At 35.4% G+C, this 9,841-nt stretch overlaps 1 long non-coding RNA gene across 2 annotated transcripts; it reads right to left on the minus strand.

Annotated features, from left to right (window-relative positions):
* Positions 1-1,184: 1,184 nt before the first annotated feature.
* LOC104113737 (uncharacterized) lies at positions 1,185-7,654 on the minus strand. Of its 2 annotated transcripts, XR_011408855.1 has the most exons (5): positions 7,034-7,654; positions 6,058-6,244; positions 4,627-4,667; positions 4,315-4,450; positions 1,185-1,831 (listed from the first exon to the last, which is right to left on the minus strand). It is a non-coding gene; the product is annotated as an uncharacterized lncRNA (long non-coding RNA). The 2 variants fall into 2 exon arrangements; XR_690263.4 differs by lacking the exon at positions 1,185-1,831 and having other exon boundaries at positions 2,066-4,450; positions 7,034-7,651.
* Positions 7,655-9,841: the final 2,187 nt, after the last annotated feature.

Below are 9,841 nucleotides of genomic sequence, written 5' to 3' on the forward strand. Positions count from 1 at the left end.
AAAATTATCTGCGCGCAATCATTTTTACGGAATTTAAAATAATACAAAAACTTACTGGCACCCCGTATTTATATCAACCAAATAAATGCATAATGTTACATATATCTTCACTAAACCATAACTAATATATTCAAAGTTGTTTCAATAAGAAGTCTAAACTATAATGTTTATTGAGCGCTATATTAACTTATGTGCTTAGAAGTGGAACCTGAAGGAAAGGAAAGGAAAAGAGTGTGAATGGTAGTGCAAGTTTAAATAGAAGACAAGTGTATTTTATATTGTCCTTTATTCCCTTTCATTCCGAACTCTTCGTACTTATTAGGCTCGAACTCGTATAATTCCAGTTCAATTTTTACTTTGGCTTTTGTAAATATGCAATCTAATATGAACCAGAATAAGTTCAGTTTGATCCATCTTTTTCTTTTCTTCATAATTTATATAGTTATTCAGTGAAGGTAATGTTATACTAGCACTTGTAGATTGTCATGCTACAAATCACAGTGCCATTAGAATAATCCCTCATATGACAGATTATTTCTTCATGTTGCTGGCTCCAGTAACTCATAAATATGCTTTCCTGTAGTTGGTGATTATTCATTTCTCCCATTGTAAGCCTCTACTACTTTAAATTTTTACCGAGAACTACGGTTTTTCAATATATAAAAGGCGATTTTTTAAAAAATAAATTAGGCCAAACCAAATTGAAAAACTGAACCGGAATATAAATTTCAGTTATTTCCTTTTGGTTTTCCAGTTAAATCTAATTAATATACACGGCGAATTCAACTTATGTCTTTAGATAACTAATCCCAGTACGCCTATGAATAGTTTCACAGGAAAATTACCCTTATACTCTAAATTCTAAGCCCTAAAAGTACATAGAGCCATGTAACGTAAAATTTTACCATCAAATACCATATCACCCTCGAAGCTTAAGTTGAGCACATTAGAAATATGATAACAACACAAACTCTCTTGCTCTATATTGCTTATCCTGGCCAAAATTCTTAATCCACCTGAAAGTCATTTGCCACTCTGTTCACTTATCTTGAATCTCTCAAACCCCCGCCCATCTCTGGCTAGAATGTACCACATCATTGAGGTAACACACTATTGAGTATTGACTCCTTTTAAGATTTTGGATGATCGCTAATTTTTAGAGTTGAGTTAGGTACGAAGTCCTTTTAAGACCTATTTCATAAGTAAACTTTCAAAGTTAAGCAAGCCATACTAGCATGACGAGATTGCAGAAGAGCTTGCTAACGAAAGCACATCAAAGAACAATGTGTTTAGCAAGAATACATTCCAGGGACTCTTTTAGATTGAATACAAAGGGAGCATTGACGTTACGTCTTCTAATATTTTTTACTTTCACTACTTTGGCATTAAATTTCAGTGACCAGTGACTAATAGTTTCACCAATATCTATAGTTCTATATCATGGAACTTTCAGTGCTAACACTTCACTCTCCATTTTTTGGCAGCGGAAACTGCAGTACTACAAATATCATCTGACGGGGCATCTTTTTCTGTGGTGGACATGGAAAAGAATTAAAACGATGATCTACAAGGACTAGGATTAAAAGATGCACTCAGGCAGTTCCCTTCAATTTTGTATGCCTACCAATTTATAGGTGAATGAGTTGACACCAGTTCAGTGAACAGAGAAAATGCAGTGAACATACCCCAGTAGCGCACAGACCCACTATCTTGGCTTTTCAAGGTCATCTCCAGTAATCAGCTAACCTGCTGATTCCTAAATTTCTATCTCCAATAAGGTGGGAGGCAGATGGAGATTAAGTCCATCATCACTTGAAGCTGTCATTCGGATCTGTATATTGTAAATAGTACAGTTACAATAACCTCAACGCTAATCTTGTCAATGGAATACAAAGGAGGCATTGGCACTATGTCCTCTAATTTCTTTACTACTTTGGCAGTACATTTTCAATGACCACCGACTAATATATTCACCAATATCTATTTTTACAAGTAATTAAAGATTTTATAAATTTATGCACTAAGCCAGTGCTTAAGCATAATTAAAGATTGTGCAATCCCTCCATTGTGTCAAGCATTCCATCTGCATCATGTTCAATAACCAGATTGCACCAAAAAGGTTACAAAAATATACATCTGTTTATGACTCTGCACGTTTCTCTTTTTGCCTTAAAAAGTTCTGTTGTTTCTTTAAAGTCAGAAAGTATACCAAATGGCATGAGGTATGGTATTCCAAGTTTTACAGATTTATAACCAAGCCCCTCTTGTTCCAACCTTGCAAGAGCTTAATAACGGATTTTGGCATGGTCCAACTCATGCCAAGAATTACCAGAAACACGCTCCACAGCTGGCTAGCAACCCTACAATGCAGGAAGAAGTGGAAAACTTCTTCAGGATGCTCTTCACACAGTGGATATCTGCTGCAGAGCTGAAACCCCCACATTTGAAAACTCGAATGTGTGAGTCAAGCCTCCCAAGCAACAATCCAAGAGAAACAAGAATAGTTCGAAGGTGCCTTGTTTCTCCAAATCTTTTCCCAAGGCCACAATACCCCGTTGGTGCTAGAATCCAGCATGCGGCAACAACTTTTGACTGAAAAGAGGCACTGGCGATGGCTTTTTCAACTAATGGAATCTGTTCTACGTGATCCAAGGTTATGTTGCTTAACATATGGAGCAAAAGGCAGAGTCTTTCCACTTCCCAATAATATTCTTTCTAAGAAAAAGATTCCGCCCTTGTCTCGAAGGAATACTGCAATTTCTCCCTTTTGTTGAGAAGATAAGCTGAAGATGTCCATGAATTGGTCTCTTTTTTTTTTTTTTTTTTTGGGGGGGGGGGTGTGTGTGTGGGGGGGGGGGGGGACCCAACCATGTGTCTTCCCAAAATCTAATTTTCCTCCCATCACCAAGAATAAAGCCCATATTTGACCTGAGTTTGTTCCAATAACCTTCATATCATGGAAATTTCAAATGCTACCACTTTATTTGTAGTTCCTTTAACAGAGGAAGTTGCAGTACTACAAACACCATCTAATGGGGCATAACCTCATTTATCTTTTTCTGTGGACATGGAAAAGAACTAAAACAAAGATCTATAAAGACTAGGGATAAAAGATGCATTCCAATGGTCCACTTTAACTTTGTGCATAACAATTTATAGGTGAAAGAGCTGATTCTCCAGTTCAGTGAAAAGAGAGAACGCAGTGCTCTTATCCTGGTGGCGCAGTTTCAAGGCCATCTCCAATAACAGGCAGCACACACCAATTTCAGTTTCAAATGTTTACACGGGCTTAGACATGAGAATGATACTAAGTTGAGTCATTTATGGAGATGGCCATGAGATAACCTACCTTAATAACAACCAAATAAAGTGGAAGCATAAGGAGCTTAAGTCCATCATCTCTTGAAGCAGTCATCCAGATCTATAGCATCTGATATCTCAACAGTAAACTTATGAAACCTCAATGGCTAATTGCCCAATTCATCAACAAATGAGAAAGGAAAAGCATCAAAACGACAATAAATAGTAAGCTTTTCCTGCTCTATTAAACCGGGATCCGCAGGTAGCTTCTTATTTAATGGTTGTCATTAGAACCTTTAAATGTACATAACCCTTTTCTTTTATTGTTTATGTTCTTAAACGTGCATTAACAATAACTTTACTGCTGGATTATCTTTGAACAATGCAATCTCACGTTTTTTTGTTTATTGATTGATTTGGAATCTTTACTTCTGTTGATTAAGCTAGTTTTTCTTGACTTCTCCTCAAGATGGAGAGCAAATGAGAGGAGGAAAACAGGAAAAACCCTGCAAACGTATGCTCCTAATGCAAAAAAGAACGATGACGAAGTAAGGTATGATGATGTGCAGATGAATGATGCTGCTATGCACATTATCACTCCTTTCATCATCATTCTTCTTTTCCGCAACAGCAGCCGGAACATTCATTTGAAGTCTCTTCCTGTGTGACCATCTTCCTCCATTTTATTTTGAATAGAAGCCAAGACAAAACAGCTAAATCAATCGAGATTAAGATTCCAAATCAATAAACAAAAAAGGTAAATGTAAGATAACACATGAGATAACCCACCAATAAAATTATTGATAATGCATGTGTAAGAGGATAACAATAAAAAATATGCACAATTAAGATTCTTTCCTCTTTCATAGCAGGTTTGCGTTATGCAATAACACACCTGTCTCCTCATCATGAATATCATAGTCTTAAAGCCTTTTTAAATGTACATTAGCAATAAACATACAACTGATGGTTTACGCCTAATGTACAATTAAAGGTTATGTTTGTGAAATGCACCTTCTCAGAGCAGCAACAACAACATCACTCATTAGCTAATCACCCCCTCCCTTTTCATCATCACTCTTCTCCGCAGCAGCAACATCATTCTGTTGCACATCATCAGTTCTTTCATCATCATCAGTATTTTCTGCTCCTGCGTAAAAATGAGGGAGGCATTAAGCTACAACACATGACAACTGGGAGAACATGTTTCATATAGAGGGATATCATTTTTTCAAGATTGTCGACTGTTTAACAAGTTGGAGATTGTCAATAATCTAGTGTGTTGCGCGCGTGTGTGTGTGAGAGAGAGAGAGAGCGAGATTGTACCTGATGTTTTTCATTCCATCAGGCACAACATACATTTCCATCTGCAGTTAAGAGAAAATACTACTCAATGATGAAATAAGAACCCATCTAAGGTTTGAGATCATATTAAGAGCCTTCGACGAATTTAATTTAACCAAGTTGGTCAATCAGCGTGGAGATGAAGAATTTACTCTTGAATAGACGGACAGTGTTGTTAACATATTTGTCTTTTAAGATAAAGCAGCATCTGGTTGGTTTTATCAGCTGCTAATCTTGAGAAAGCATTTAAAGTCTCTTGCACTTGATGGTCAATCACAGAAACAGAAGATAAGATACAGTTGAAGAAGATGTTTCAAGGTTTGCGGGAACCATTCTCTTCTAACTTAAAAGAGGAAGACGAGATGGTGCTAAAGAAATATTTAATGAAGAGAAATCGAGTGCAAAGGGCTCATTACGTTAACAATAACTGCAAGAAGCCAAAAGGAATAGAATAGAGGAGGTTTAGTAATAGTATGGGGCTATTTTTGTACAACGAAAAGAAAACATATTATGGGACTTTTGCCAAATCCAATTGTAGAAAAGGGCTATTTGTACACATGGGACTTCTACTACGACATTATACTAATGGCATCTGGTTTAGATGGTTAAAAAAAATTTGTGCCATATGATTTAAATATATTCTTGCACTTTTAAGTTCTGCAGACCTAGAAACAAAGTGCAATATGCTTTTAATTCCTATTAAAAGGACCAATTATCAGGATAACAACTCAAAGGTAAAGAGTATTTGAACCAGGTGAGGCAGCATAAAGCGCACCAGCTCTCAAACAACTTCTTGTTATTAGGATGTTGAGGAGGACAACCATTTATTCTGAGAAGGAGAGGACAGCCAGTTACACGGAAGCTTATCTGATTCAAGCATCTGCCTTAATTTATTGACGACAGTTCTAAGTTGAGACAGGACAGAGTATCCGCAAACTGTTTGTGATACATTATCGACCTTGAAAATACAATTAAAAAAAATGTTATCAATCTTGAACAGCTCGACAGTACAACCCTGCCTCATGCAGGAGTCAAAAGGTATCACCATTTCCTTGTCCAAAAGATGCATAATGATGTTTTTTATTAGTAAGATAGAAACTTTGTTTACAAAAGACAACACTAAGATGGTGATGTAAACTGTACAACCTAACCCAAAAAATATAGTTCCTTCTAGTTCTGTAGGGAACCAATGAGATCTAACAATAATTCAGCCTCACTTACATATTCCATTCTACATATCGCATTCCTCCATGTTGGAAACACACATAATGATAGGCAAGTAATTCTTGTTCCTTTTTTTCATGCGCATTAAAATGCCTCCTAACTTCAAACTGACCCTCCCACCCGCGCCTCAGAAAGAAGAAAGGGAAGGATAAGAAAACAGAAAAGGCATGTAAATCAAAGCACAGCTACCTGGGCAAAATTAAAATTACGTTGAATAATAAGGCCAAAATCTGCACCATCCACCACTGAATCAAATAGATCACACTTCTGTAGCCACTTCTGGACGAGTGCACCTTAGAAATTAGTCCAATACTCTTTCACCTACATGCCTGAAGCATGGAAACTCAAATACTGGGAATTGACAGCAACATTTCACCTGTTTTGAACCAATATATTTTGCATTTCAACAGATCTTTCAGGATCCAGTTTAATGGAGAAAGGATAATAATCAATGAAAGTGCCAAAATGCTAAATACACATAAACAACAAAGTATGACATTCCTTTAAGTGTTACCATATCAAAAACTTGTTTTATTGGCTGCAACCAACATTGTATTATAAAGACAAACAAATACATCTTTTGAGAAGGACAAACACATACATCTAATTCCACTCACTATCATTTGCATTTTTATATTACAAAGGCCCTCATCTACAGAGATTCCTGCTTATTAACTGTAATGTCCACCCAAATGATATTTCTTCTAGGGTGTGTTTGTTGGGAGTGTTGGCCGACGATAAATATGAATGCTTAGCTTTATGAAGACTATTATACTTTTCTTTAAATCAACTTGAGAACTATGGCTCGGAAGCCTCAAGCATCATTCTCAGCAACCCTAGCAGCCTCCAACATCTTTTTCAGCAATGATGATACAAATTTCTCTATGATAGGTTTGAGTAAACGATAGAAGTATACCGCAAAAGAAACAGAATTATCAAATGTCAATAATGTGAAACTACCTAATGAATTCACTCTCATAAGAAATCGTCTAAAAAACAGTAGTTATAGCCAAAAAATATGCAGGATACTACAATCAGTATGACAGAATCAATCAGCAATTTAGTTGACGGGATGCAACGATTTCTAAAAAAAAAAAAAAAAAGAGGATAAAAGTATCCCAGCTGTACTAAAATTTAACAACACAAAAGTAGAGGATTATCATACCATAAGTCTCTTATGAGGCCCTGCCTTTCTGATGCTCTTAATCTATGCATCCTTTCATATACTTTCTCCTCCCTTTTTCGACTCTGAACTAATATTTAATAGTCACAACCCCAGCCTTCTCACTTCTCAGCCATTCCCTTCTCACAAATCCCGAGCAATGCCGGACCAAATGATCTCAACCTGGGAAGAATCCCAAAATAATTCATTTGCTTAACCAAATCAATCACGGTCTTGTGGCATTGTGCAATTTTCTGCTAAGGGAGTTGCAGTGGTACCAGTGGAAAATTGAAATAATAAGAGAGTAGTCCAGAGTCCAGACCATTTAAAAAGACAGACGAGTAAGAATTTGAAGAGTTAAGAGGTTATTTTCCGCTTCTCTCAACAAACAGTAATTTGTAATTATATTTAGCACTATTAATATAGTTAATAATTAGCATTACTGTAGTTTAATTAAAAGAGTTTAAGAGGCGACTTTTCGATTTTCTAATAGTAGCGTATACAAATTAAATAAAAGGGGAAAATCCAAAAATATGAGACAAGAGAAGAAAAAATGGGCTGGACTTTGTATACATAGGATCCTCATTGAGGCGAGGGAAGAGCATATTCCAGGTTAGTTAAGCTTTCCGAGGAGGAGAAGTCCAGGTTTTACGACTATACTTTGTAAGTAAAATAATGTACTTCCTTCGTCCCATTTTAGTTATTGTTTTAACTCAAAGAAATTGTCCCAAAATACTAGCATGTTACTTTAGGAATTCAAAACTGAATTTGTTTATTGCTTTCAATTATTATACCTTTAATATTAATGAAATATTTTTTTAGTACTGTTCAATTTTCAAAAGATAAAAAATATTTAATAGGAGTAACTTAATAAATCATATCTTGCATAAAGCCACAATTAAAAGGAAGGAATAGAAGATACTTTTACCCTCCGTTTACGGCTTAGTAGATGGAACCCTTTATAGTGTTAGGGGGCCATGACATGACAGATTTCTCAAAGCATTCATAACATGAAGATTAAATGAACAAGGACTTCACATTTTGGATATGTTCTTTCCTTGTCACAAGCAAAAGGAAAATGCTCATTCGGCATTATTCTTACCCTACATTGAAGGGTTGTTAAACGAATACTCTTTATCGAAAAATTATACTGTATATATAACAATTTATATTGTATATATAGGTCTAAAATTATTTTTATATAGGTATATTAAATTTTGAATAACCTTCGCGAACATACAAAAAAATAGATTTTTAGTACATGGTGTATACCATGAAAAATACTCTTTAAAGACAACTAAATCACAAGTGATAGGGATATTTCTAATGCATTCTTCGTGCTACCTCATGTGGAAGTCATTACTCGAAGTCTATTGAAGTTTAACTGTTTAAGTAATCCAATATTTAAAATTTGTCCCTACATTTTTCTTGACCTTTGAGTTTGTTGACTCACAGACTTCCGTTTCCATTGGTTCTAAGGAAAATCAATTGGATGTGTTAAATCTCGAATAATATAGGTTATCTCTTTGTCCTTGCCGTAAACATAAACTTACTTCATACCAGGATCTTGAACATGATAATCTTACATAAAATTATTACAAAAAACATACATGAATCTTAAGTTATTATCACGAAGCGGCAGTATTAGTTGGAATTGGTTTCTCGCCCCTTGCCCTAGCTTTCGTTACCGCTGACTTTAGTGATAGAAGAGAGAATAGAAAAATACTGTAACCCTAATGAGCGGGGAGAGGACCAATTTATAGAGGTTCTCACTTAATCTGGTACGTCCATCAAATAATCGATCGGACGGATGAGATTTGCTCATTAATTAAATATTAATTATGGGTCTTAAACCTATTGGGCCGCCAATATACGTAGGAAAATCGTACACTCTCCCATTTGGCCCAATAATCACATAATATTAATACTTAATAATATAAGAACATTAGTTGCGCATAAACAACTCTCTTCTATAATGTCCATCATAAATACCATAATACGATAAACTACTAAATGTGAGTTATGGCGATTATATATATAATTTGTCTACATACTCCCTTCCATATACTACAAAATTAGTAACTCATCGTATCAGGTCCATAAGCTATAAAACATTTTGGTCCACAATAATGTCTCATTGAGACTTATCCTGTAATATCTCAAAACAATAATGTGCACCCCATTAGGAGAAACAGAAAATCATTAATGTATATCAGAAACACATAAATGAGCTAAGAGTGTCAAAACATCATATATACAGCCAAGACCCATTTATGTATATGTTCTTTAAATATCTTTGGATGTAAACCTTTCGTTAACGGATCTGCAATCATGAGATCAGTTATAATATGCTCAAGTGACACTCTTTGTTTCTAAACTTCCTCCTTGACGGTAAAGTACTTTAATTTCATATGTTTGGCATATTTGGAGTACTTATCGTTCTTGGAGAAGAATACTGCTGCAGAATTATCACAGTAAATTTTCGGCGGCTTGGTAATGGTGTCGACGACCCCAAGTTCGAAAATAAAGTGTCACGACCCAAAATCCAATGAAGGTTGTAATGGCGCCAGACACCACTGTCAGGCAAGCCAACAATAATTACTTAATTGGGTTCTCATTTTTATTATTTGAAATCATATTTTCCTTCAATTTAAATGGTAAGGAAAGGGGATTTACAGAGTAAATAATAATACTTTTAACGAATTCAATACAGAATAACCCATAATTATCCCAAAACCTGGTGTCATGAGTACATGAGCATCAACCAGGAATATAAAATAAAATACAACATCTGTCCGGAGTACAAATTTA

The sequence above is a fragment of the Nicotiana tomentosiformis genome, chromosome 1 (assembly GCF_000390325.3).
Source record: "Nicotiana tomentosiformis chromosome 1, ASM39032v3, whole genome shotgun sequence".
In the NCBI taxonomy this organism is placed as follows: Eukaryota; Viridiplantae; Streptophyta; class Magnoliopsida; order Solanales; family Solanaceae; genus Nicotiana; species Nicotiana tomentosiformis.